Here is a 6,000-nt window from a genome sequence, read left to right as displayed (position 1 = left end):
TCTGTTGGGCACTAGAGGGACCCTAGAGTTTTCCATCCCATAAAAACATCCCAGCAATGCCGAGGAGGGAGCCCTGCCTTTCCCGGTCACCTTAACCGAGGTGTTTCCGAGGAGAAAGGTGGGGGAAAAACTGCTCAGCATGCCCACAGACTGCAAATATGCCACCGAGAGTAATGTGCAAGGGGACCGTAGCCGTGCTCCTTTGTTTCATTAACCTCAGTGGTGCTCGCAGCTCTTCCCATCATCAATAAATAAGAGCTGACTTTGTCTTGACTGCTCTGATTGCTCAGCTAATGTGGTGACATTGGCGCCAAGGCTTGAGTCATTGTGTTTTTGAGAAATTAAATGTTTCCTTCCTCCGTCTGAAGTGATGCCAAATACCTAGGCTGCCACTACTGCATCCCAATAAACTCTCAGGAGAGCAGTGGGGAATTGTTACTTAACTATATATTAAGGACACAGTTTCAAATTAATCTGTTCTAAAGACAACTATAGGCAATTTCATTCCTTTTTCTTTTAGCAGGCAGGCAAAAAATCCTCTGTATTTGACTTACCAAACTTCCATACAGGAGTCCATAATTGAGCATCTCAAAGGTCATGGTTTATGAAATGATGCAAATTTTTTTTTTCCTTTATACAAAAAATCTTTCCCCATTATTGCTTAGTGGGACGATGCTTTCTGATTTCTGCATGAATATTTCTAATAAAAGTATGTGCATGCATTTTAATATCTCTAACATGCATTAAAATATTTTTCTGTCTTAAAACATCTAGTGTCAACACTGCTGCTGAATATTTCATGTGAAGTATAAATGTAATTTGATTAGATAATTATCTCAGGGAAAATGGTGACTGCCATTTTTTCTGTGCTTATTTTTCATCATCTTTGATGATTGTTTAAAGGAGAGATGCAACTGAATGACTAACTTGTAAAACTCACCTTCTCTCTGTCTCTCTCTGCAGGCTGCTGCTGAAAAGAGACAGGCTGCTGCTGCTGTGCTGCATCTGAGCTAGAGGCGTTGATTCTCTGTCACACATGGAATATTCTGAGCATGTCTCTGGTTAGGTACACCCCCCTCTGGTCTCTAGGAATGTTTATGGACAGTTTATTGTACATGTGTCTTTCCATTAAGACATCTTTCCATCTTTTCCATGACACCCACTGCAGTATTTGTTTCCAATGAAAGGCTGTCCTTTCCCCTCCCCCCCACCTTTTTTTAAAATATTGTAAGCTTTAAATTAATCTAATTTCTATTTGGATGAAGTTTAACTTTTTCTTCTTGATCAAGTCAACTGCTCATTCCCTCTCAGGGCGGCTTCTGATGAGGCTTTATGTTAAGCCTGCATTCACATCATCTAGGTGGTGAGAGGAAGGGCAAAGTTCCTGTGCTTGTGGGGAGAACTCCATCAAGGTCTTTGCATGGACACCTACCTAGGCCTCCAAGGAGAGGCACAGGAGAAAAAAAAAACACAAGCAGGAGAAAGGCACTGAGGGTCTTCAGGGTATTGCAGACACTAGTGCACATGCCCTGAACCAGTGAATTTCCTCCTGGCAGCCTGGGAGAAAGACTGACTGCAGCAAACCCATTTTCTCTGAAAGCATCTCTGGAAGGATGTGCATCACTGATGGTGAGTAACAAGCAGGGAACATGATGCCTTTGCCACTTTGGCAAAGTCCTGCTCCCTTTGCACAGCACTGATTTACAGATGAAATGTGAGAAAGCGGCAGTGGTGGGAAGTTCTCTCAAACAGCTTGAGGAGGGTTCAGGAAAAGTACTGGAAGAAATGTTTGTAGTCCTCACTCTTTTTAAATGAAAATTTCCTGATTTACAAACACACAGAAATACTTAACAAAGTAACTCGGCCTTCTCAAGTCACTTCATTAGCACTGACAGACCCTTGACATGAAATAGACATAGCAGTTACTGAGGGTATTTCTTTGTGAATGAAGAAACGGACGAAGGGTGGGACCTAGGCTTTCCTGACCTGCATTTTGACCACTCAGTCTAAGACACATATGGCCCAAATTACACATCTGAAGTCTTCTAGATAACCTGCTAAAGCCCACAAAAAACCCCAAGTGCTCAGTACTCCTGAAAATCATGCTTGAAATCAAGCTGGCTACCTAAAATTAGTGACATTTGGGAAAAAATGTGGATAACTTGCTCACAGTGATGCAGCAAAATGCAACCAAACTGAATTTAATGTTTGAAGTTTTTCCACTGCAGTATGGGTAATAATGTGCTCTCTAAGTCCCCAAATATATTTATCTTCACTGAATCCAAATATAGTACCCTCAAAACATTATTACAGGCTAATACATACATGGCATACTCAGAATTTTTGGTTAAGATTCCGACAGACTGACTTTTGCAGTCATGAATTATTAACAAACTAAAATTTGCTTAGGGAAACAGAGGAGGTAAGAAAGCAGCAGCATTTTACTCTTTCACCTCCAGCACAGGTGGGTTGGAATGGCGCGGTTCTGGCTGTAACAGGTGAGATGAGCTGGTGCTGTAGCCCTACCACAGTGATACTGAGGGAGGAATGACTTTGGAGTATAGCAACTGTAATGGACACCCTGAGGGAGGGAGACAGTTCAGTTCGAGAATGTGGAAAGTGACAAAGTAATAGGATATCTTTTATTGCCAGATTCCAGGAAATGGCTGGAAAGCCCGGCCCTACGAAAGCAGCGTGGAAGTCAGCAGCAGCGCGGTGTCTGAGGGTGTTGGAAAGGCGTTTTTTCACCGATCTCACTGTTATTCGCTCTCTTTCTCCAGAGGAAAAGGAGGAATTAGACTGAGCGGGACTTGGCAGATCCAAACGAAATCAGGTGAGGAGCTTTCGGGAAGGTTTTCCACCAGCGGCAGGGCAGGGCAGAGCTGGACACGGCGACACCGGGCGGGCCCGTGTCTGTCTGTCCCGGAGGCTCGCTCGGAGTCTCTGCAATGCAGGGGCCGGGGCGGGGCGGAGGGGCCGCTCCTCCACCTCCTCAGGCGCGGGGGCCCTGCGGGAGCGGCGGCGGGGCCGGGGCGGGGCCGGGGGCGGTCCCGGGGGCTCGCGGCGCGCAGGCGGCCGCGTCCCGGCGACAGCCCCGAGAGCGGCGGGGCGGGTCGGCTGGAGCCGGGTACCCCGCGTCCTCCGTGTGCCCGTCGGTGCCGGCAGCCGCCGTGGCGCTCAGGTAAGCACCGTGCCGAGCCCCGTCGGAGGAGGAGGAGGAGGGCCGGGCGGGGCGGGGGCGCGGGGCCGGCGCCGTTGCGGAGTGCGGGGAAAGGGGGGTGGGTGTGTGTGGGGGGGGCAGCCGCGCGCTTCCCGCCTTGAGGCTGTCGCGAGCCCTTTTTGGGGGCACCCCCGTCCTGAGGGTGCTCCCTCCGTCCGTCCTTCCGTCCCTTCTTTGGGCCCTTCAGTCCCGGAGCCGGACCGGAGTTCTCGGCGGGTCGCCCCCGCCCCACCTCACGGAGGTGAAAATGGAGCGGGGCGGCCGCCCGGTAACGCCCGCTCTGCCTTCACGGGGGCGGCTGCGCTGAGGGCTCAGAGCATCTCCGGGCTGTAAAAGCCCTCCGGGCTCCTGTCCTCTCCTGCCCCCACCCCTAAGCTCCTCTAAGGGGATCTGCGCGGCTGAACAAAGAACGTTGTGTGAGGCGAGGGCTGTAAGCGCTGGTAATTACCATCGGGGAAGGGGGGAAAAGAAAACGCACCTAAAAAAATGATTCCCTGTATTGCATGGATCAGGGAGGAAAACAGCCGTGCGCGGGAGCCCAGCGGCGAACAATGCCTTTTTATGTGGGAGAAAATGATGTAGAATGTGCCTGGCTCAGATGGCTGCAGGTAGGAGCCGTAGGCGTGTGCTGCGCTGCGCTGCCGTGCTGCTGCACCGAGCCACAGATAAACCCTGCTCGCCTTCATCTGTCCTGTCTGTACCCATCCAAACGAGACCTCCGACCTGCCCTTTGGATAAAATGTGCTTTATGGAGCACCTTCGGGAAAGAAGGGGGTGTGCCGCATGCCGAGAGAATTGCTCTCCGTATTGAAAGATACAAACATGGGCAATTTCCCTGGGTTAAAGCAGGAACTTTCGGTTTTCCTTCGAATTAAAATATCCTCTCGTGGTTTTGGTGGGTTTTCATGTAGGGTTCTTCTGAGACAGAGGTGTAGGTTTTCACTTGTAAGTGAGCATTAGCATAGAGAACAGCATTTTAACATAGCAATTAACAGAATAGCAATTAACATGCAGTAGAACGGGATGTATGCACATGTATGTTGTCTTACTTATTCTAGGTCTTTCTCGCATCAATTTTCATAATTTGTCATGTCTCTGTGGTCATGCCAATAAATCATACTCCATCCTTCTTCAAAAAACCACTTGCTGTCCAGCATTTGTGCTGCTTATTGTTCAGAAAACCTGTCCCTTTTGTTTTCAGAAGGGTTCTTCCATGTGAAATTGAATCACATATTCTTTTGGTTCTGTTTCTTCCCATTTTCTCCACAAACCTTGGATTCCTCTCCATGAAGGAACCTGTTTCTTTTCACCTGGGCTAGTTTAGACTGACAGGGATGTCTGGACTACAGATCTCGTAGCTGAAAGACTCAAGAAGAGGCTCAGCTGCAGAATGTATTTATTTTTCTATAGCTTCTTTCCTTTCCCTTCTGACTGGATGGCGTCAGCATCTCAGCCCTTGCCTGGGAAGGGAATGTGCTGAGAGGGCACAGCATAGTGAAGTTGTCCCTGTGTTACGTCATAGCTGATGAAGAAGTGATTAATGAGCAGTGAAAGACTGGCCACTTCCCCTGAGTGTGCTGCAAGCTCTCTTCACTTAGCGTGAGGGCAGTCCAGTTAAGTCTGTGGATGGTTGTTCATTTCTCCAGCTGATGTTCTGAAAGTGTGATGTGTGTAACAGAGCCCAAACTCACCTGTGTAGCACCCAGGACTGGGAACCACCAATGCCTCGCTGTCTGTTTCATTTGCAAGACGCTGGTGGTGCACTCAGCAGTGGGCAAGACCTCAGTCTTCATGAGGTATCAGTGTGCTGGAGCTCAGGCATTTACAGGTGAGCTGAAGTGACACACTGAACCCCAGTGGCTTTGTGAGGCTGTTCTGCATGGTAATGAAACGTGCAGGTGAGCCCTGGCACAGGGCTCTGGGAGGAGGGATGATCTCAGCAGTGGAGCACGGTGCCATAAATTCTATCTCTTCTCATCTTTTCTTATCTCATCAAGGGACAGGATTTGGTTTTTGGAACTTTTCAGTTTGTTGCACCCATATTGCACATTTCCTGGGGGTGTTTGAGAGAAGCCAAAGAGCTGTCATCCTGAGAATTAGGAGCTGCTGTTCTTCTGTGGAGAGTTTTAGCACACTGGAGGGCAGGTCATTGTGCTTATAATGCAGTTTGTTACGTAAAGCAGCATTTGCAGCATTGATTTAGAGGACTGATGTAATTATTATGGTATGTTATATCATACCCACTTAGCTGTGTTCTTTCATGTGTGTGGATGATAAAGAAATAGTTGTAATTTAATGACCCCTGAGGTGCTGTTCCTAGGCAGGAGCGATCTGGTCACAACAGTCCCTAAATGAATTGCTGCAATCTGTGGGTTAAGAGTTCCCTTGTTGCCAGATGTTTTTTCCAGAAGCATACCTTTCCTTTCAGTCTGTCATGCTCCTTTCTGTACAGGTTACCCTTTGCTAAACCATACACCTAAATATTCACAGAGGGAGCATTTGCTGTGTGTGCTGACAGAGTGGGCTCTGGCCCCTCCAGCTCTGGCACTGTGCTCACTTAACAACTGTCTGTGGAAGTTGCTAGAAATATCTAACCACAGAAACAGGGCTGAGGCCCGTTGCAGATTCTGCTGGGCTGTTCCAGCTTCACCTCCCAGTGTGGCACGTCACACACGTGTTGGAGACAGGTTTGTTTTCTTAATGGGGTTAGGAGAAGAGGAAGAAGTCAAAAAGAATTCAGGTTGTGAGGACTTTATGATGGAGGCTTTCTGAAAGTCACC

At 48.4% G+C, this 6,000-nt stretch overlaps 1 protein-coding gene across 1 annotated transcript in view; it reads left to right on the top strand.

Moving 5' to 3' along the window:
- The first annotated feature begins 3,058 nt into the window (after positions 1-3,058).
- MAP2 (microtubule associated protein 2) overlaps positions 3,059-6,000 on the top strand; it is a 222,199-nt gene continuing 219,257 nt past the window's right edge. Inside the window, 1 exon segment of the mRNA XM_036386476.2 lies at positions 3,059-3,181. The gene's annotated coding sequence lies outside the window, so the exon portion shown is untranslated.

This window comes from Molothrus ater, chromosome 7 (genome assembly GCF_012460135.2).
Source record: "Molothrus ater isolate BHLD 08-10-18 breed brown headed cowbird chromosome 7, BPBGC_Mater_1.1, whole genome shotgun sequence".
Taxonomy (NCBI): domain Eukaryota; kingdom Metazoa; phylum Chordata; class Aves; order Passeriformes; family Icteridae; genus Molothrus; species Molothrus ater.
Note: the sequence above shows the minus strand (reverse complement) of the source record. Positions and strands in the feature narration are given on the sequence as shown.